The sequence below is a fragment of the Podarcis gaigeae genome, assembly GCF_964106915.1.
Source record: "Podarcis gaigeae genome assembly, chromosome: 8".
NCBI classification, from domain to species: Eukaryota; Metazoa; Chordata; class Lepidosauria; order Squamata; family Lacertidae; genus Podarcis; species Podarcis gaigeae.
The window spans coordinates 19,676,044-19,699,357 of NC_139684.1; the positions used below are offsets into that span (position 1 = coordinate 19,676,044).

The 23,314-nt window shown below is 45.7% G+C and overlaps 1 protein-coding gene and 1 long non-coding RNA gene across 5 annotated transcripts in view; both read right to left on the bottom strand.

Annotated features, from left to right (window-relative positions):
• The window catches only part of ACAP3 (ArfGAP with coiled-coil, ankyrin repeat and PH domains 3), a 146,946-nt gene that overhangs the window by 113,770 nt on the left and 9,862 nt on the right, over positions 1-23,314 (bottom strand). The window lies entirely within an intron of this gene.
• LOC310850931 lies at positions 18,713-20,295 on the bottom strand. Its single transcript, XR_014567487.1, has 2 exons — positions 19,878-20,295; positions 18,713-19,550 (listed from the first exon to the last, which is right to left on the bottom strand). It is a non-coding gene; the product is annotated as an uncharacterized lncRNA (long non-coding RNA).

A 23,314-nucleotide genomic window follows, 5' to 3' on the forward strand; every position in this document is an offset into this window, starting at 1 on the left:
TTTCAACTTCCTTCTTTTTTTGCAACTCTGTGTAACTGCGCTCCGGCCTCATTCATAAACTGAGCTGGCAGCTGGCACTGTCTACCGGGGGACTCGGAAGCGTGAAAGCCAGGGAAGATGCTGGCGGAAGCGCTTTAACCCTTCCCAATCCAGCCATCCCAGCTCCATCTTGCAGGTGTTTCTACTTGGCAGAGATGGGCACCAGCCATGGACATCATATAGCTGCACACTCCATCGCTTGTTTTCCCCTTCAAGTCCACAACAATTGACTACAGACAAGCCCATCAATCTGCACAGAGCATGTATTTTGCAACTGATAGCTACTCGTCCCTCTTGACTATATATTTTTTATTTTTAAAAAGAAGACAAGACAGAGAATTGGATGCTAATGACTTTTTCCCTTTGTTTCCCATGAACACTGGAGCATTTTCAAGGCCCAGCAGCAGATAATATTCTCCCTTTCTCGTCTGGCCTCTGCTACAGGAACTCAATTGTCAAGCTTCAACACTGACAGCTGTGTTTTCTGCAACGGGCCTCCAACAAACCCCCCCACTGTGCAATATTTCCGCACATTGGACTATCTTATCAAGCCTTGTGGCTCCTGAATCTGCAGAGGAGATGGCAAACTGGCCACCTGCACCCCTAGAAGCAGTAGGGGAAGGGGCCGAGTTTGGTGTGGCGGACTATGGCAGTCCCTCTTCTCAAGCGTTGTAAAAGAACACGACACACAAGGAAAACGGGGTAGGGAGGGAGAAGGGGGAAAAGCAGGCTCAGGGAACATTTCTCAAATTTGCCATTCTGAAAGAGAAGCAGCAGGAGTGGAAACAGTTCAGGGAGCTGAACAGAATGGCTGAGTCTAGCAAAAGCAGGTGGTGGGGCGGCAGCAGCACTCACCTGACCTCCTGGCAGTTGAGTGCATCCTGGCAAAGGGAGGAGCATTGATGACCCAGTGGGGAGGTTGGTGTGCCGCACTGCAAATGCACTGGCAGGAACACCTGAGTGGCTCTGTCTATGCATTTGCACCGTGCCAGTCTCCCTGCTGTCCCGTTCGCTCCTGACACTCAAGGGAGCTTCTGCCAGTCAGTGTTGACTATATTGAGCTTGGTGGACCAGTGGGTCTGGCTCAGTATAAGGCAAGCGTCCTGGGTGTAGAAGGGCTGGAGCTCAGTGGCAGAGCATTGGCTTTGCATGCAGAAGGTCCCAGGTTCAATTTGTGGCATCTCCAGGTAGGGCTGGGAATGTTCTGTCTGAAACCTCTAGAGAGGCTATGCCAGTCAGTGTAGACCAAAGGTAGACAACAATATGACGCTTCTCCAGACCAACTCCCATCAGCCCCTGCCAGAAAGGCCAAACATCAGACCTGAACGTGCACCACACCGGCTATCCCTGGTGTAGACAGTACTAAACTAGATAGCTCAAGGATGTGGCTTGGCATATAGCAGCCTCTCATTTTCCTTTGTGAATGGCAGAACAGATTCCAGCGCTTGTTCGCTGCCCTTAGTCTGAAGACTATTAATTCCTCTCACGGATTCTCCAACAAAGGCTTGGCGGAAACCCAGCTCTCTGTTCTCCCGCCTGCTGGCAGGATCGCATTGTCAGAAGCAGCGAGATAGTCTCTTATCACTTTGATTGGCTAATCCCCCAATAATCCAAATAATCCAATTTCTCCAAATTTATGCCACAGCAATACACACACACACACACACACACACACACACACACACACACAAGCAAGGCTGAAAAGATGGCATCTTATCCCATCAGTAATTTCCTGAGAGGCGTACGGTCACATCTGCACCTTCCATTTAAAGCGCTGTTATAGCACTTTAACAGTGGTAGTTTTCCCCACCACCAAAGAATCTTGGGAACTATAGTTTGTTAAGTGTGCCTGGGAGTTGTTAGGAGACCACCTATTGCTGTCACAAAGCTACAATTCCCAGAGTGGTTTAGCAAACCAATCTCTCTTCCCATGGAACTCTAGGGATTGTTGCTCTGTGTGGGGAATAGGGTGCTCCTAATGACCCTTAAAAAACTACAGTTCCCAGGATTCTTCAATGGAAGCCTTGGCTTTTTAAAGTTGTTTACTAGTACTTCAGATATATGGTGCAGACATGGTCTGTGGGTGTAAATAGAAAGAACTACTTGATGCAAGAACAGAGAGAAATACAATTGTGTTTTCCTCTCTGTGTATCAGATGGTATGCATGCCATCACATCCATTAGCAAACTCAAGCTTCCAACAGCCCTGCAAGGTTAGGAAGCCAGTACTGTTATCCCCCCACAACACAAATGGGAGGTGCTGAGGCAGAAGGGCATTAATTAAATGCATTTATAGCCTGCTTTTTGTCCAAGGAACTCAAGGTAGCACAGGTGCCCCTCACCTTCACAACAACCCTGCGAGGTTGGTTAGGCTGAGAGAGTGTGACTGGCAGAGTTATCTGCAGCAGGAATTTGAACCTGGGACTTCTCAGTCCTAGCTTGACACGCTAACCACTACATCCCATTTTGGAGCTTGCAACTGAGGTGGAATTGGGAACTGGCAACTTCCAACCTCATCACTCCTGATCTCGGCCAGGAATTTTGGTTTAGGCCTGGTTCTCAAAACAGCCACCATGTTTCTTGACACAAGTGCAGCCATCTTTGAACATGGGCTGCCTCCTCTTCAGATTGCCATTATTGCACATGTGTCGTATAAACGAATCTCTCTGTCAGACACCCAGGTATTTTTGTGCCTTCTCGCTAAAGAATATGGGGGGAAAGGTCATCGGAAAGGGGGAGAGGGAAGCCCCCAGAACCACTTGTTCTGCCAGAGCTCTCTTTGAGTAAATCCTGAATAGCAATGGGACGCCGTCTGAGAAGGTCTCCGCCTTTTGCCAGAAAAAACAAGCCTCTTTCACTCAAAAAGCTCTCCAAGGGGGGATATAGTTAGCCTGAGGTCTGACTCCCTCTTTCCTCTTTCTTTTCCCCTCTTTCTCTCTCCCGGCTTCCTCTACCCTGCTCTGATTCATAACCAGAAACCGCAAATGCAAACATGAGGGCCATATTAGATGAAGCCTGAACGAGAGGGCCCCGTTTCCGCTGAAGTTGTGAACTCTTGTTTCCCCCCTTGCTGCCTGTCGCCCCTGGTTTGGCGGATTTGAGGTGGGTGAGGTGGAAAGTCATAATAAGCTGAGGTAAAAAGTGTGCCTGAACGAGTCAGGAGACAGTGTGTGAAGAAAAGCCACATTGTGGCGGGTGATTTAAAGCACAATGGGAAAGGTGTAGGGAGCTGACATTTCAGCCCACTCACTGAACTTTTACTTATTTGTTTATTTTTATAGGTTGCTTAGCCTTATAGGTTGTTGTGCCTCCAGAACCAGAAGTGAGCCTGCCTTTAAAATGAAAGGAGAAACACTGCTTTAAAAGAGGTTGCGGTTAGAAATGCGTAGGGGAGCAGGTCCAGCTCAAGATGTTTTGCCGCCTGAGGCGAAGGACAAGATGGCAGCACCTCGGCGTCCCTCGGTTTCCATGGGCAGAAGCTGGGGGTGAGGAAGGCATTCAGCTCAGCTCATATTGAATGGCAAACCCACGTAACTGCTGCTTCCAGTAACAACACCTGTGCTGAAACGCAACCACCTTTTGAAAGCCGACACAGCAAAGCAGTTCTCCAGCCAGGTAATTTGTACAGAAAGGCATATATTGGGGGGGGAGGGGGGAGTGTGCATAAAAATGTCTGTATTAGTAATAGCTGCATTCAAAAATCCATACTATCATGGAAAACCACTTTGCGAAAAATGTGTGTATAAGGCAGACCTGCACACGAATGTGTATATAAGTAGAAACTCACACTGGTGAGTTTTCAAAATGACTTAAAAAGATAATTAAATCCGTAAAGCAATGTAGAACAACAACAACAACAACATTATCCGCCCAACAACAACAAGAACAATATTGCTGAAGTTGCAACAGTATTACCCACTCTTCAACCTAAGGTCCCAGGTCATGTTACAACAATTAAACCACAATGTTAAAAACATCTTAAAACAACTTACAGTCACAGAAATAAGGTGGGTTCTAAAACATCTGAAGTGTCAAAAAGTCAGAGTAAAGAAGAGGAGAATTGAGCTTAAAAGGCTGGAAAAATGGGAAACAGAAAAAGCAAAACAGATTTGCCGATCCCCAACAGAAATAGGCTCTACTGGAAGATAGCTTTTACATCAGACACTGTATGAACACAGCTACCAATATGTGGACTTCAGTGGCCAAGCTCTCCTGATTCAGATTTAGCCACAGCTGACATACTTCGTGGAGCTGGTATATAAGACTTGGTCCTCCAATGACAGAGATTTATCCAAGAGATATTTATGGGGAGGCAGATGTCTAGGTGAGATCCCAGCCACACATCATCTTAATTTCCCAGGGGGATCTAGACACACACAAATTAACATAAATACATTTTATGCAGATTTGTGCCATGAACCTGTGGCCGTAGCCCTTAGGTACCTAGCAAAGCCCTTGGGATGATCCGAACAAAGGACAAAAATGCCTAGGAGGCAAAAAGCCAAAGACTTTTAAAATCCAGTATAACAGCAAACTCAGTTCTCTGAGAGCGGATCCTTCACCAAGAAGATATGAAGCTGCCTTATACTAAGTCAGAGCACTGCTTCATCTAGTTCAGTACTGCCAACACTGACTGGCAGTAGCTTTCCAGGATTTCAGGCAGGGGTTAAATCCCAGCCCTACCTAAAGATACCCAGGACTGAACCTGGGATCTTCTGTATGCAAAGCAGATGCTCTACTACTGAGCATCCATTAAGATGGATACTGCCATTAAGACATAAGGAAGCTGCCTTATGCTGAATCAGACTCTCGGTCCATCTTGCTCAGTACTGTCTACACTGACTAGCAGCAGCTCTCCAGGATCTCAGGCAGGACTCTCCCAGCCCTACCTGAAATATCAGTTGAACCTGAGACCTTTTGCATGCAAAGCAGACCATCTTAGCATAGAGCTATGGTCCTTTCACAAATTTATAGGAATCTACCTTACACCAAGTCGAAGCATTGGTTTGACTAGCGAAACACTGCCAACACTGGCTGGTAGCTGCTCTCCAGGAGACATTGCCAGTCCTATCTGTAGATGTCAGGTATTGAACCTTTGAACTTTCTTTGCATGCAAAGCACATGCTCTAGCACTGAGCTACGGTCCTTCCCCCAAAACCAAAACAGTACCCCCAACTACATGGTGAGGGCTCAAGGTTTGTGAACGCTCCAGCATTTCTCCCAAACAAATCAGAATATTTCCCACCCCGTCCCATTGCCGCTGCTTGTCAGCTCACGTCCCCCATCGCCGCTTCCCAGTTTACGAACTCACCCCATCCCACTGCTATCGCCATTTGCTAGATCGCATCATTCACCCACACAAGGAGGGCTGCAACTTCCTGACATTTAACACTGCAGCCCTCCTCACATGTATTTTGGTTCTGCACTCTTGTTTGTTTGTTTGTTTGTTTGTTTGTTTGTTTGTTTTATAAATTTTATTTTTCGGTTTTTCCAAAAAAAAATTACAAACATGCAAATAACAAAAACACAAATCACATACATTTCTAATACAGTGGAACCTCAGTTCCCGAACACCCCCGCTGTTGTATGTTTCGGTTCCCAATGCTGAAAACCCGGAAGTAAATGCTTTCGTTTTCAAACGTTTCTCGGAACCAGAAGGTGCGACTTGGCTTCCGCTGAGTACAAGAAGCTCTTGCAACCAATGGGAAGCCGCGCCTTGGTTTTTGAACATTTCAGAAGCCAAACAGGCTTCCAGAAAAGATTTCGTTCGAGAACCAAGGTACCACTGTACACATACATTCGACTTCCCTCCCCCCCACCTTTTGTGGTTTCTTTTAAATTTTAATTTTCATACTGCATTTTCCACATTACTCCATCTTTAAGTTATTCTTTAGTTTCCCATAATAATCTGTTTAAATGCTACTTTTACATTAGTCCTGCTAATGAGCTTATTTGGGTTCCGCGCTCTTTTGGTCCTCCTTGTCTGAAATCCTGGGACATCCCAGGATGGAATCAGAAGCCAGAATGGGTTCTGTAATTCTGTAATGTCCCAGTAAAAACGGGACAGTTGGGTACTATGGATTTGCAGAAGTACAAAATCATTTATGAGAGTAGGAACAGAGTGAGAATGCTCAGTCCATCGCAGGGTGCTGTCTGGCGGTTGGAAGGGGGAATGACCAGAAAACTAGGCAACGGAATGGAGTGTCCTGAAAAGGGGGTTGGCGGGCCCGCTGGGTCCATAAGCAGGACTACTACATGCTACAACATTCACACACTGGTTGTACAAAATGCAGAGCTCTGGCAGGTCTCCAGGGACTGGATTCAGACATGCAGGTTCATTGTGGGATTCTCGGAATGATTATACCGTGGTGCCTCGGAAGACGAACGGAATCCTTTCTGGAAGTCCGTTCGACTTCCAAAACATTTAGAAACCAAGGTACGGCTTCTGATTGGCTGCAGGAAGCTCCTGCAGCCAATCGGAAGCCGAGCAAGCCACGTCGGACGTTCAGGTTCCAAAGAATGTTTGCAAACCGGAACACTCACTTCCGGGTTTGCGGCGTTCAGGAGCCAAAACATTTGACTCACAAGGAGTTCAAGATCCAAGGTACGACTGTCCGAGAAAACAAAAAAAAGCAGGATTTATACAGTGTAGTTTGTGTGCATTATTTTGCAGGAGGAACAGAAAATGCTCTCTGGTTATTGTGGGGTTAACTGCAAAAAGGAGTTCTTGGGGGGGGGCAGCTTAGAAAACTCCCGAATAAGGATGGCAAGCAACCCTCCCCTCTTGACAGATGGCCCAGAAGCCAGTGAACTGCCCTTCTCCTCCCAGGAGACCTCCCCACCTCCTGTAATCTAATTAGATTTATATTCTGGGAAATTCAAGAAATGGTCGTGTTAAAAGAGGAGTAAATTGTGGAGGGCGGAGGGTGCTCATCCATGGGATTCAGGAAGAGGGCAATTAAATGCCAACAGGCTGCTCTAATCCAATTTGTAGGTCGACCCTACAAATTACATCACCATTTTAGAGGGATGGAAAAGCTTTGCATGTCTGATGCCAAGAATACGTCTGTGTTTGGACCTAAGGATAAACCAGGAAGAACGTCATAGCAAAAGGTTAGATTATCATCTTCATTATTATTGGCATTTTTATGCTGCTATTTGGCGAAAAAACGGTTCCCAGAGAGGCTTACAAAGATCAGAAGGCAGCCCTCAACTTCAGTTTCACAATCTCGGAGACACAACACAAAAGGAAAAGGGGCTGGGAGGGAGGAGGAGATAGAGATCAACGTGGCCCCATCCAGTGGCTAAAGAAGGAGCAGCTGAATGAAAATTCTAGTGCCTGAATTGGGAGGAGTGGCATTTCTTCCTCCCTCCCAATCCTTTTCCCTTTCGTGTTGTGTCTTTTAGATTGTAAGCCTGAGAGGACAGGGGACATCTTGTTATTGTTGTAAGCCCCTCTTAGTTCCTTTCTCACCTGAAGAGTGTTCTGCCTCCACAATGGGCAGCAGTATGCCTCTTTATACCAGTTGCTGGAAAACCACAGGAGGGAAGAGTTGCTGTGACACCTAGGTTATGCTTGTGGGCTTCCCATGGGCATCTGGTAGTCCACTGTGAGAAGAGAATGCTGGACTAGATGGACCATTGGCATAAACTTGGAGGGCTCTTCTTATGCAACTCACTAAGCAAAAACAAGATGGGAGAATGGCTCAAAAGCCTTCACTGGGGTGGGATCTAAACCGCCTATCTTTTTGGCTCATCTTTCTTCAAGTGTTTCTGAGTTGGCCCTCCAAAGCTATCATTTAAGACGCTCCACAGTCAGCTTCCTGGCTTTGAATACAAAGGTCTGGATTGCTGAAGCTGATCTCGAGCCAGGCCTAGGAGAACAGATTTCCTTTCAAGAGCTGCCAAGATCTGTCAAAATTGCCTGAACCAGAGGGGCCAAATTGTGTGGACGGTGCTTCTGTGAGGTGGAACCCAGCTGACAAGCACTGGAAAGATGGGAAAGGGATCGCAAGAAAGGGACAGCCTATCTCAGAAAAGACCATGGGGGCCATCTAGTCAACTCCCCGGCTCAGTGCAGTTGCAGCAACCCTGCTGGCCATCCAACTTGCTTCTCCACTCCCCGCTGAACCATGAGAAGCCCTATCTTCATTGGCATGCCGCTGGCATTTGCAGATGCACAAGTTTTTGGACAGAGATTTGTTCCCATGATGACATGACCCAAGTCTCCTGTTTGAACTGCTGTAGTGTTTTAATGTGATTGATTTATTGCATATTGTTAATCTCCAAGGGGTGAGAGAATCCAGGGGCTCCAGGTACTTGCCCAGGTAATGTTTCTCTGGAATAAAATGGAGGGGCTCATAGCATTAACACCCCTAAAAGATCTAGCTTCTCCACAACAGCCAAAGCCACTACCTAGGCAAAGGAATTGGTTGGGCAAGCTGGCTCTCATACATTCTGCCACACAGATACAGGATCCCAAGAACTGGAAGGGACTCAGGGCTTGCTGTCATGTTTTCATGACATTATTTTATTTCAGCTAATGTAGTGTCCTCCAGATGTTGTGGACTACAACTCCCATCACTCCAGACCTTTAACAATCCAAGTGGTTTAATTCAGGGAGCAAAAGCTCATGAGTGCAAGAAGGCACTGTTTTCCACTCTGCTCTGTATCCGTCACATGCAACCCTGTTTCCATTCTGCTGCAGGCTATCACCTGCCAAAAAGCTACATTATTTGCCTATCCCTGGCATGCGGCCCTCAGAAGGTTTCTTAGAAGGGAATGTGGCCCTAAGGCTGAAAACCAGAAAGGCAGCACTGGATCACTCACACCTCACCTCTGACCTGGAGCCATATCCCGTTGAGCCAGTCCTAGGAACTCCTACACAGCTTTGGTGATAGGCATTGGCTGATACGCATCTTTCTTAAGTCAAAGAAAAGGAACTGCTGGTTGATCCAGAAAAACCTTCTTTCTCATTTTTCCCTCAGCAGAGATTCTCACAGGTGGGCAGGGAGATGCCCCTTTAATGATCAGACTATATCATTAACGACCGACGGTGATTAACAGGTGGGTGCCTATGCCTGCCTGTCAAATTTGGGCCCATGAGACTGATCCTGATAAGAGTATCTGTCTTGCATGTAAAAGGTCCCAAGGTTCAATCTCCAGGCATCTCCAGGTGTTGCTGGGAAGACTCCTTGTCTGAAGAGCCAGAAGAGGCCTTTAATCAGGCCTTTGGCTGATTGACACCTGATGCCCTTTTAAAAGCTGTTGTGGGAGTGGGGATTATTGGGTTGTTTTTGTTTTTATTATGTATTCTGTGTTTTTTATATTGTGATTCATGTTGGGAACCGCCCTGAGATATATGGGTATAGGGTGGTATATGAATGATGATGATGATGATGATGATGATAATAATAATAATGTCTCTCTGGCGAGTCAGTGTACACTATACAGTGGTACCTCAGGTTACATACACTTCAGGTTACATACGCTTCAGGTTACAGACTCCACTAACCCAGATATATTACCTTGGGTTAAGAACGTTGCTTCAGGATGAGAACAGAAATCGTGCTCCAGCAGCGCAGTGGCAGCGGGAGGCCCCATTAGGTAAAGTGGTGCTTCAGGTTAAGAACAGTTTCAGGTTAAGAACGGACCTCCGGAACAAATTAAGTACTTAACCCGAGGTACCACTGTATTGAGCTAGATGGACAAATGGCCTAACTCAGGTTAAGACAGCTTCCTACGTCCCAACAAAAGTGTTGGTTTAAGCAATCCCTTCTGCCTGGCTAGCTGGTTTGTCTACCTCTTTCATGTGGGCTGGCAAAGGAATTCCCTTGTCGGAATCATCCAGGAAGTATCCACCCAGGGTCACAATGACCAGTGACAAAAGCGTAAGCTTTTGTTCAGCTCCAGCTGGTAACCTTATGTATAACAGGAAGAGAGGTCCAAGGGTAAGTAGAGTGCCTCTCACAAACAGGCCCATGTACCGGTAAGTACCACAGGAGAGCCCTGTTAGATCTGGCCAAAGGCCTATCAAGGCCTGCATCCTGTTTCCCAGTCAAGCAGGAATATAGGAAGATGCCTTACACCAAGTCAGACCATTGGTCGATTTAGCTCAGTCCATACTGATTGACAGTAGCGCTTCAGGTTTTCAGGCAAGGAGTCTCTCCCAGCCCTCCTTGGAGATGCCAGCAATTGGATCTGGGGCATTCTGCATATAAGCAATGGCCCTTCCCCTATAGAAGGGGCAGGGGACCTTTCCCCCCTCCATGTGCCAGATCCTTATCAGTATCGGTCTTGAAATCCAAATTTGACCTGACCAGCAGCAGCTCTCCCATATTTCAGATGGAAAATCTTCTCTGGAAATGCTGGGAATCAGAAATGGAGAAAGCGTTGTTGCATTCCTGCTTCTGGGCTTTCTGTGAACATCTGGATGGCCGCTGTGAGAACAAGATGCTGAGTTAGATGGGCCTGATGCAAGAGGGAGTTCATCTCCACTATACTGTCCTTGGGCGGCTTTAAAGCAGCATGTGATGAATCCATAGAGGATAAAGCTAGCAAGGGGTACTAGATAAGGTGGCTGCACACAGTTCCCACTTGTGAGCTTCCCATTGCCATCTGGTTGGCCAGTGTGAGAACAGGAGGCTAGACTAGGTGAGCCATTGGCCTGATCCAGCAGCCAGTCTTTACGTTCTTGTGCTTATATTATCTATAAATCACAATACCATTGGAATTCAGCTTCCACAGTTGCCACAGGCAACAGCAATTTCCCCTGAGCTGGCAAGCCTATTCATGTGGATCATTTGTAACCATCAGAAGAGCCGTCAGCTCTCCCCATTTGCCTCGCTCCATCTTATTCTCATCCCACCTTCAATTAACGACGAAACTGTCCTTCTGCTAGCAGGCCGGGGCAAGCCACTTACGATGACGGATCTTCAACCTGCCTGAATTGTTGCAGCTCCCTCCGAGACAGCGGACAAAGAGACAGCGGCAAGGAGGTTAACTGCAGTGAGAACCAACCTTGGGAATGATCAGAGCAGAATCATCTTTCTAGAAGAGAGTTGTCTAAACCAGGGACTGTGGAGTGGGGGAGAGTCTCGAGGGCCTGAATGAGAGGCCTGGGGGCTGCATTCAGATCCCAGGCCTGAGGGTCCCCACCCCAGCAATATTAATACTATTATTACTATTACTGTCTTGCTTTCTTGCCAGACCAGGACTCAAGGCAGCTTAGACAAATTAAAACAACCCAGATAAAATATAAAAAGCTAAAAATCTATAAAAGATAATTATTAAAAAGTAATTAAACTCTAACATAATCAAAACAATATAAAAAGAAATCTGTTAAAATGCAAATAATAAAAACAGCACAACACTCTTAAAAGCCATTACCATAAAAAGCAGCCAGCTCCCAAAGGCCTGTTTGAATACAACAATCTTCACCTGCCGGCAGAAAGACAACAAGGAGGGAGCCAGTCTAGCCTCTCTAGGAAGGGAGTTCCAAATTTGGGAGCCACCACTGAGAAGGCACACTCCTGCCTCCACACAAAGTGTCCCTGCGAGGGTGCTGGGACTAAGAGACTCCCCCAAAGATCTCAGAGATCAAGCAGATTCAAGTGGGAAGATACAGTCCTTCAGATAGCCTGGGCCTAAGCCATATAGGGCACAGATGTAAGAGAGGGTTGTGTCAAAGGCTTCCTGGAGTTTTGAGAAGGCTTTTGAAGGAAGATGGCATCTCTGCTGCCCTCGAACACCAGGGTCTGAAAGATCCAACCCCACATAGGCTTGCATTCAGCACAGGAAACAGAACAGGCTGTCCTGGTCCACCCTACGAGGACATGCCTGACTTTGTGAACTCCCGGGCCTGGGCAGATGACAAAACTCTTAGGGCAATCATGAGGAAAGAAAAATTAGAAACTGGACCAATGCTGCTCGAAAAGGAAATGAATGGGGGGGGAGTTGTACGCCAGGCGCTGCGGCCCCATCTCCTTCCCATGGAATTGGAAACAAGGGAAGCTTTATGAGTGGGCTGCACTGTGGTATGTGGAGGGAAGTTTCAGGGGTCATCACAACAAAGCCTAACCCAGAGGGCATCTCCAGAGCTCCTTCCCAAATGCTTCTCGTCTCCAGTCTGGGGTGTGGCTGCGCCGCTGGCCCTCTGATGAGCTTCCAAGCACAGAGCATCAACCGCTTCTCCTCCCGTTTCACGCTTGAGTTCTTCTCTCCATTTTTGGCCTGCCTTTCCCTTCTTGAGATCTGGCATGGGATTCTGTGCCTACGTGAGAGCCTTCGGGAGCCCCAAAGTGGGTCTGGTTTTCTGCAAGGGTCGTCCAGCTAACTCCCACGTCAGGTTTCAGGGAGGTCCTTTGCAGTGTGCCCTGTGGCTGTGGGCATGCGGTCGGAGGCTGATTCCAGGACCCACCTATCTCGCAATACTCCACAGTAGGGATGGAGACTGGCCACATCTTAGTGGTGTGGAGAAGCTCCCAGGTTTGATACCCAGCACCTCCAGATTAAGCTAGGCGTGTCCCTTGCCTGAAATTCTAAAGTGCCCCTGCTGTAAACAATAATAAGGTAGATGATTCAGTGTAAAATAGTTTCCCATATCCCTGTGTCTTTAGGGAAGGACCATGGCTCAGTGGCAGAACTTCTGGTTTGCATGCATAAGGTCTTAAAGGGAAAGGTAAAGGGACCCCTGACCATTAGGTCCAGTCATGACCAACTCTGGGGTTGCGATGCTCATCTCGCTTTATTGGCTGAGGGAGCCGGCGTACAGCTTCCGGGACATGTGGCCAGCATGACTAAGCCGCTTCTGGCAAACCAGAGCAGTGCACGGAAACGCCGTTTACCTTCCTGCCAGAGCGGTACCTATTTATCTACTTGCACTTGATGTGCTTTTGAACTGCTAGGTTGGCAGGAGCAGGGACCAAACAATGGAAGCTCACCCCGTCGCAGGGATTCGAACCGCCGACCTTCTGACCGGCAAGCCCTAGGCTCTGTGGTTTAACCCACAGCGCCACCCGTGTCCTGCATAAGGTCTTAGGTTCCACCAATATGACCTAGAGCCTAGATAGCTCAGTTGGTGAGAGTGTGGTGCTGATAATGCCAAGGTTGCAGGTTCGATCCCCATATGGGGTAGCTGCATATTCCTGCATTTCAGAGGGTTGGACTAGATGATCTGCAGGGTCCCTTCCAACTCTACAATTCTATTGTATATGTTGGGGATTGAACCGGAGAGCTTCTGAATGCCAAACAGTTGCTCTACTGAGCTGTGGCCCATCCTGTTAAAAGCTGCTCCCTCTGGGAGCATAGGATACCAAGGGAACTGGCTCTCCAGCAACCCCATCCTGAAAAGTAGAGGAAGTCTGGGCTTCCTTGCTGCTCTTTGAACTGCATTTCCTCCAGACCTGCTTCCAGAAGACCACCCTGAGGCCAAAGTCTCCCGACTGTGCTTCCCCAGTTTATTTTCTTAGCCCACTTTCTGCTTCCCATCCCATCGTTTCTACCCCCCTCTTCCCACTGGCTCCTCTCTTCCTCTGCCTGATATCAGCAAGTACTTCCTTTCTTGGACAGCTGTTGCATTGCAAAGTGCTGAAACCAAGTCATCTATTCCACTTAGGAAGGGCCTAGCTCATTTGGGAAGTGGCAGAAAGATATTTCTAGGTTTGTCTGGCAGGGCAAAAAGCCCCGAATAAAATTTAAAATACTAACTGATTCCAAAGAGAGAGGCGGATTTGCCCTGCCAGACTTAAGGTTATATTATGAAGCTGCGGCTTTCTGCTGGATGAAAGATTGGTTACTTCTTGAGAACACTGATGTCCTAGATCTGGAAGGGCATGACAACGCTTTTGGATGGCATGCATATTTGTGGTATGACAAGGTAAAGGTTCATAAAATGTTCAAAAACCATATTGTCAGGAAAGCTATATTTATGGTCTGGACAAAATACAAAGACTTACTAGAAGGTAAGACCCCGAGGTGGTTATCACCAGCGGAGGCCAAGGCTAGAAAAAGACTCAATATGGAGGTCGGATGGCCAAAATATTGGGAAATGCTAGAAAAAACTGGAGACAATTGGAGACTGCTGAGCTTTGAAAAATTAAAGAATAGGGTGCAAGATTGGTTTCACTATGCTCAAATTCAAGAAGTTTTTAAGTCGGACAAAAAAATAGGATTCCAGGTGGAAAAATCTAAACTAGAGACAGAACTGTTAGAATCTAAGACCAAGGTACTTTCGAGAATGTATAACTTGCTGCTTAAATGGAATACCCAGGATGAGATAGTTAAATCAGCCATGATAAAATGGGCTCAGGATATTGGGTACAACATTATGTTCGAAGACTGGGAAAGGTTATGGACCACCGGAATGAGATTTACGGCATGTAATGCCTTGAAAGAGAATATTATGAAAATGATATATAGGTGGTACATGATCCCAGTCAAACTTGCAAAAATTTACCATCGGTCTGATAATAAATGTTGGAAATGTAAGGAGGCTGAAGGGACATTTTTTCACCTTTGGTGGACCTGTCCAAAGGTGAAGGCCTTCTGGGAAATGATCTATAATGAATTAAAAAAGGTGTTCAGGTACACCTTTCCCAAGAAACCAGAGGCCTTCCTCCTGGGCATTGTGGACCAAAGGGTGATAAAGAAGGATAAAACATTTTTATGTATGCATCTACAGCAGCAAGAATACTTATAGCAAAATATTGGAAGACACAAGATCTTCCCACGCTGGAAGAGTGGCAGACGCAGTTGATGGACTATATGGAACTGGCTGAAAAGACTGGCAGAATCTGAGATTTGGGTGAAGAGACAACGGAAGAAGATTGGAAAAAATTTAAGGACTATTTGCAAAAACAATATAAGTTGTATGAATGTTAAGAATCTGCATGTTTTGGAATTTAGCTCCTGCAACTAGATTGGGAAAATTGGAAGATAATTTATAATTAAGAAAAAGTCGAAATTTAAGGTTATTATAATTTTTATTTCAAGGTATAAACACTGGATAAAAGGTACTTTAAACTCAGAAGTAAAATATTTTGAAAGATATAAATAAGATACGAAACAAGGTAATAATTTGCTGATATGTTTTATTGTAAAGAACGCAGGGGGAGGGAGATGTGGGGAAGTCCAGATAATAATTTAAAAATGTATTTTAGAAGTTGGAGTATTATTCTTTTTTCTTCTTTTTCTTTTGTAAACTGAAAATGCAATAAAAATATTTTGAGGGGAAAAAAAGGAAGGGCCTAGCTCAGTGGTAGAGCTCTCCAGGCATATATATAAAACAAATCACAAAGAAAGAAAAGTTGAAAAGCAAAACATTAGTTCAGGAAGCGGGGATCATGTGGAATTCAAAGGCATCAAAGTATTCAAGCATCCTTCTCTCTCTCTCTCTCTCTCTCACACACACACACACACACACACACAAGCACGGGATCACAATGTTCCTACAAGTTGTCAAAACATGAGGATCTCCATCCCCTCCCAAGGCCAAGGCTTCTGCTGCCCACATCCTTTATGAAGAGCAAATGCTTTTGCTAATGAATAAGGTGACCATTATCAAGTCCCGATTACTGCAAGGGAACATATTCTGCCTGTTGGGGATGGGGGAAGGAAGGGGGATTATCTTGCACGCCAGAATTACATAAATCTGTTTAGACTGGGCTAACTCTCTGCTTATTTAGGAGCTGAGTGATCATTTCCTCTTCGGCTCCGCCACCCCTGAATCGTGACATCACGCCCTAATCCTTTGTAATAAATATATGCTGTTATCCCAGCTCGGCCTCTGAGTATTTTGTCTCCCTTGCTTTCCACAGGCAGGCTATTAAAAATGGACCATACTTGGAAGCTGATGAGGCTCATGAGCCATTAAGGGGGAAATCGGAGGCCAATATACATAGGACACATTAGCTTGTGTGTGTTTTCCCAGATCTAAATCCATCCAATTGGCTTTCTAGACCTTCTCAATAGCGATGAAGGCATGGGGCTTCAGTCAACGAAGTCCTACTCGGAGCAGATCTATTAAAATAACCCTGACATGGTAGAAATTTATGACAGAAGTTTAAAAATACCATATTTTTTGCTCTATAAGACGCACCAGACCACAAGATGCATCTAGTTTTTGGAGGAGGAAAGCAAGAAAAAAAATATTCTGAATCTCAGAAGCCAGAACAGCAAGAGGGATCGCTGTGCAGTGAAAGCAGTGATCCCTTTTGCTGTTCTGGCTTCTGTGATAGCTGCGCAGCCTGCATTCGCTCCATAAGACGCACACACATTTCCCCTTACTTTTTTGGAGCAAAAAATACGGTAATGCATGCCATGGCACAGAGAAAGTGCATAGAGAGAAAAAGTTCTCTCTCCTAACACCAGGACTTGTGGGCATTCAATGAAGCTGAATATTGGAAGATTCAGTACAGATTTTAAAAAGTACTTCTTCACGGGGCACAAAGTTGTACTTTGGAACTCATAGCCACAGGAGGCAGCGATGGCCATCAACTTGAGTGGCTTTAAAAGAGGATTAGACACATTCGTGGAGGAGAGGGCTGGCAATGGCTACTAGCCGTGATGGCTGTGCTCTCCTACCACAATTGGAGGCAGCAATGAATACCAGTTGCTGGAAACCACAGGGAGGGAGAATTCTCTTGAGCTCAAATCCTCCTTTCAGGCTTCCCTTGGTGGCATCTGGCTTGCCACTGTAAGAACAGGATGCTGGACTAGGTTGGCCACTGGCCTGATCCTGTTCCTTATGTGCATCCATTTCAGTGTGTTTACTCTGAGCAGGCCTGATGTTGGATACATCCCTTACTTTTTCAGCCAGGGGCTTGGAACTGGAGAGTGATCAGCTGACAGCAGGCTGCAGTCCTTGAGATTTTTATTTTTTATTCATCTTGTAACATTTCTATACCACTTGATTCTTTAAGAAAACAAAACCGCAAAGCAGTCTACAAAAAGAATAAAGCAATGAAATAATCTGTGGGGGAAACGTTTTTAAAAACTACAGCGGTACCTCGGGTTAAGTACTTAATTTGTTCCAGAGGTCCATTCTTAACCTGATACTGTTCTTAACCTGAAGCACCACTTTAGCTAATGGGGCCTCCTGCTGCCGTTGCGCTGCTAGAGCATGATTTCTGTTCTTATCCTGAAGCAAAGTTCTTAACCTGAAGCACTATTTCTGGGTTAGCAGAGTCTGTAACCTGAGGCGTATGTAACCTGAAGTGTATGTAACCTGAGGTACCACTGTATTTTAAACTATTTTTAAAAACTATTTTAAACCTTAAAAAAAATTAAAATCAACGAGGAGCTTAAACTCAGTTTAAAACACATGCCAATGTTCTGCATGTCTGGGTAGGCTTGTTTTATTTTATTTATAAAAATATCTCTGCTGCCTTTTTACATTATGCGAATCAGCAATCTATACAATAACATGTAAAACACTGCTTTCAAAAGGACAAAATTATCATTAAAATATTGTAATCCCCTCCCATCATCCCTGGGCGCTTGGCCATGCTTGATGGGGCAGATAAGGAGAACCATAGGTTCACTTCTCTCTGGTCTATGCTGGTTGGCAGAGGCCCTCCAGAAGTTCAGGCAGTGCTCCTTTTCAGGCCTGCCTGGAGGTGTTGCAGATTCCAACTGGAATCTCCTGTGTTCAAAGCAGATGCTCTTCCACGAAGCTACAACCCTTCCCTCAAGATAAGGAACATGGGAAGCCTTCTTGGTCAATCTAACTCCATACCGTCCGCACTGACTGGCAGTGGCTCTCCAGGGCTTTGATTTCCTCCAGTCCTAACTGGTGGGGCTGGGAACTTGGTACCTACTGCATGCAAAGCAGAGAGTCTCTTCTGCCGAGCTACAGCCTATTCTAGCTTTTCCTTGCTGGGAAGATGCTCTCTGCCACCTCCTGCAGAAGTGTCCTCTGAAGCATATGCAGGAACTCCAGGTGTTCGCTTGGGAACATAATGCAGCTGACAGACATGCAGAGAGGCAGCAGAGCAGCTGAAGAAGCCTCCATTAGAGGAGAAGGCTCCTGGGGTGCGGTTGTCACATTGGCGCTCTCTGCATGGCGTGAGAAGCATACGCATTTGGCGTCTGTGGAATGGATGCTGGGCTACCTTTGAGATCTGTCCCTCTTCTAAAGCCACGGTTGGACTAGCGCCATAGTACACCGACCTACTGGCGTGCCACCAGGCTGTCTGCAAGGCTGCTTTGAGATGTTTTGCTTCCTTCCAAAACATTGATTTTGGGGAGTTTGGTTAATGAGAGTTGCTGGGAGCCCCCCGACTCTATCTTTTTTAAAAATATAATTTTTATTAATTTTTACATATTAGTTATCATTCATACAACAGAACTTCACATCTTATACAATCTTTTTGGACTTCCATCAGCCCCTCTGATGGTCTTCCGTTCTTATCACTTATTCTGCATTTCTTAAATTCCTATTGCCTTTAATTATCTTAACTAACAGTCCCCCTCGTTACCTTTTTTTTTGGCAATATTTCAAGTAATCCACCTTACAAAACTTCTCGCAAACCTACAAGCATAATATGAGCATCGCAATTACTCTCCAAATAGTCCGTAAATTTACGCCAGTCTTCTGTGAATCTCTGGTCCCGTAGATTTCGAATTCTTCCTGTTAATTTATCTAATTCTGCATAGTCCATCAGTTTCATCCTCCATTTTTCTTTTGTCGGTAATTCTTCTTGTTTCCAATTTTGTGCCAGTAATATTCTTGCTGCCATCACTGCATATAGAAATAATTTACAATCCTTTCTTTTTATATCATCTCCTACAATGCCAAGTAAAAATGCTTCTGGTTTCTTAATAAATGTATATTTCAACATTTTTTTTCATCTCATTATATATTATTTCTCAGAAGTTTCACTTTTTTACATTCCCACCACATATGGTAAAATGTTCCTTCTCCTTCTTTACATTTCCAACATTTATTACTCACTTTATACATTTTAGCTTAACAGGTGTAATATACCATCTGTACATCATTTTCATCACATTTTCTTTTAAGGCATTGCATGCAGTAAATTTTAAACCTTCTTTCCATAATTTTTCCCAGGGGCCCCCCGACTCTATCAATTAAGCTGGAAGGTATTGGGAATGCAGACAGCAAACTGAGCACTCCCAGGTCTTGGCCTTAATCCTGGGTGCCGGTGTAAGTGGACCAGATCAGCCCTCCCACATTCAAAAACCAAAGAAACTTCTTCACAGAGTGCATAGTTAAACTACAGAACTCTCTTCCACAGGAGGCAGAGGTGGCCGTGAACTTGGAATGACTTTAAAAGAAGATGAAGCAAATTCACAGAAGACAAAGCTATTAATGGCTATGCTCAGCCTTTCAGAGGCAATATGTCTCTGAATACATGTTGCAGGGAACCATAGGAAAGGAGCGTGCTCCTGTGATCGGGTCCTGCTCTCAGGCTTCTCACTGGCATCTGGTTGGCCACTGTGAGAACAGGATGCTGGACAAGATGGACAATTGGCCTGATTTAGTAGGCTCTTCTTATGTCCTTATATTTAGCCATGTTCAAATATATAAAAGGATGTCACATAGAGGAGGGAGAAAGGTTGTTTTCTGCTGCTCCAGAGAAGCGGACACGGAGCAATGGTTCCAAACTACAAGAAAGAAGATTCCACCTAAACATTAGGAAGAACTTCCTGACAGTAAGAGCTGTTCGACAGTGGAATTTGCTGCCAAGGAGTGTGGTGGAGTCTCCTTCTTTGGAGGTCTTTAAGCAGAGGCTTGACAACCATATGTCAGGAGTACTCTGATGGTGTTTCCTGCTTGGCAGGGGGTTGGACTCGATGGCCCTTGTGGTCTCTTCCAACTCTATGATTCTATGATCCTATGAAAGGAGGGGCTATAGCGGAGTACTAGAACATCTGCTTTGCATGCAGAATGTCCCACATTCAGCCCCTGACATTTCAGCTGGGAATGCCCTCCCCATCTGAAATCCAGGAGAGCTGCGGTGAAGTCATTAAAGATGGGCCTTTTTGTGGTGGCTCCCTGATTGTGAAATGCTCTCCCCAGAGAGGCAAAAACATTCCATATGGCTATTAAATAATCTATGGCCTGTGAAAGGGGATGGGGGGGTGGAGAGAGAGAGGACTGCTATTATGATGACTATTTTGTTCTTAGGCTGTCTGTCAGTATGCTTTTTATCACTGATGTTTTGTAATATATTTTTAATGTTGTACACCACCCTAGGATCTTTTGATGAAGGGCGGTATATAATTTTAAAGTAGTAGTAGTAGTAGTAATAATAATAATCAACCACTGGGCTTGTATCCAACTATGGTATATTCACAGTAAAAAGGTAAAGGGACCCCTGACCATTAGGTCCAGTCGTGACCGACTCTGGGGTTGCGGCGCTCATCTTGCTTTATTGGCCGAGGGAGCCGGCGTACAGCTTCCGGGTCATGTGGCCAGCAGGACTGAGCCGCTTCTGGCGAACCAGAGCAGCGCACGGAAACACCGTTTACTTTCCTGCCGGAGTGGTACCTATTTATCTACTTGCAGTTTGACGTGCTTTCAAACTGCTAGGTTGGCAGGAGCAGGGACCAAGCAATGGGAGCTCACCCCATCACGGGGATTCGAACTGCCGACCTTCTGATCAGCAAGTCCTAGGCTCTGTGGTTTAACCCACAGCGCCACCCGCGTCCCTTTATATTCACAGTACACCCACTGAAATTTGTAGAAAATTGTCTTGAATTGGCAAAAGGCAGTTTCCTAAGGTCTTTGCTTTGCATCTCTGAGTTTCCTAACTGTGCATGATGAGGAGTCAGCAATGCTTTTTGGGTGACTGAGGAACAACTGTGGCTGCATTAGTCAGGCGACAAAAGGCGTCTGTGTGCCAACTGGATGACAGCATCAAGCGGAAGGGGAAAAATGCACTCCAAACAGGTCTTTCAAGGTAATTAGGTGTGTTTACCTGAGCGCAAACTATGCATGCCTCTACAAGGTGCACAACAGGAACCAGCCTACAGACTGGAGGTTCCAAAATTTACGGGAGCTGCAGCACACTCCTCCCACCCTGAATTAAAACCCATTGAATTAAAGTTGGACGTTCTATTGCCATTTTTACCATCCGAAAGATTTACTTTTACAGCCAAAGGTGCAAATGATCTACCCTTAGATGAACCAGGTCAGATCATGTTCCTAGTCTGAGTCACAGCTCTGAATGGTCTTGGTTCCTTGATCACTCCATCTGCAAATTCCAGTGTGTCGATGTTGCACTTTGATGGCAAACTAAAATTTCTGAGAGAGACTCCGGTGTAAAGCAAAGTTTGCAAAGTTTGGCGTCATCAGAGTTGGGCTCAGCAGGGAACTGGGTGCTTGCTCATTTACAACTGAGAAGTGATTGTCCCTTTTTAGAAATCTGTGTGTGCTATCTGTCTTGCTTTGCCAATTCCTATGCTTCGGGAGCAGGTCACACTCCCTGCCCCAAGCCTAATGACTCAGGTAGAAAGGCTGTAAAGCAGAATCATCTGAGGACAGGTAATTCTGCTGAGTCTTTGCAGTAAGGAAAAGAACAAAGAGCTTTGCAGCACCTTGAAAAACTTATTGTGGCAAAAGCTTTTATAGCTCTGCTTTGTGTGCTTCTTGAATTGTTAACCTCAGTGGGAATGTTTTTCCAAGGCAGAGGGGGAATGCCAAAAGGTCAATAAACCCCAAGGGATATTCCACAGGGCAGAATAAATTACAATGAGATCCAGTCAAAAGACAAGTTCCAATCGGAGTAGGTGTGGCCTGCTCCAAAAGGCGAGGCAAAGATAGCATATAGAAACACCTAGAGAGGGACCATTAATTTCTGTACAGCGAGCCACACCCAGTCCCTATTGAGCCCGGGCTTGATAGCGTCAAATTTTGCAAATTATATATCCCAACTCAGCAGCTCAACTCAAGAGGCTCCCTTTGAAAAAAAATATGGATGCATATGGAAGAGAAGGTGCCTCATTTTTGCTGCAAATGGGAGAAAGCAAAATAGTGCCCCCACCCTCAATTCCACCTGCAGAATCTGGCTGGGCTGGCAGATGAATTGTAGGGCTTTCCTAGACGGTTGGTGTTTTCAGGTGGGATCCAATCACGACCCGGCAGATTCAGGCCACACAATTCTGGTCACCTTCACACATTTAAAGCACATGGCTTCTAGGAATTGTAGTTTAGTGAGAATTGCCAGCACCCTTAACAAACTGCAGTTCTCAAGTTTCTTTGGGGAAGCCATGTGCTCTAAATTTGTGGTATAGATAGCTGATTGGGAGGTCTTATGCAAAAACCCTGCTTCCCCCAAAATATCAGGCTTTCTGCAATAAGGAAAAAAGCAGGACTACTACATGATTGGACCCAACATTCTTTAGCTTCCCCAGAAATACATCATTAAATAGAAAACTTTATCTAATCTCCTTGCAAAGAAATAAGGATGGAGGCTCAATAAATGGACCATCTGGAGGTGCCCTTACTTCAAACACTAGAGACTGAACAGTATCCTTGACCATACCTGAAGACTATTGTTATTATTATAATTTATTATATTTATATACCACCTCTTCTTCCAAATAGCTCAAGGTAGTGTACATGTTTCTCCTCCATCTCGTCTTCACAACAACCCTGTTAGGTAGGTTAGGCTGAGAGAAGGGGAATGGCCCAGCGTCACCCAGTGAGCTTCATGCCTCAGTGGGGATTTGAACCCTGGTCTCCCAGGTGATATAGGAAAGAATAGCTTAGGTGAGCAGCTGCTTCACTCTTAAGTAGTAAAGTAAAGGTAAAGGGACAACTGAACATTAGGTCCAGTTGTGGCCGACTCTGGGGTTGTGGTGCTCATCTCGCTTTATTGGTCGAGGGAGCAGGTGTACAGCTTCCGGGTCATGTGGCCAGCATGACTAAGCCACTTCTGGCAAACCAGAGCTGTGCACGCAAACGCCGTTTACCTTCCCACCGGAGCGGTACCTATTTATCTACTTACACTTTGATGTGCTTTCGAACTGCTAGGAACTCACCCCATCATGGGGATTCGAACCGCTGACCTTCTGATCGGCAAGTCCTAGGCTCTGTGGTTTAACCCACAGCGCCACCCACATCCCTTCACTCTTAAGTACGCAAGTAGCAACTTGTCTTGAAGAACCAGCTCAAAGCATCTCCACACAGTGCCATGAGCCTCTTTTTCGTGATGCAAGTCCATCTCAACCCTGACTGGTCCAACTGCGCATGACTCAGAGACACAGAAGAACGACCCTCATCCAGCAGAGGCTGATGGGAAAGGCAGCAA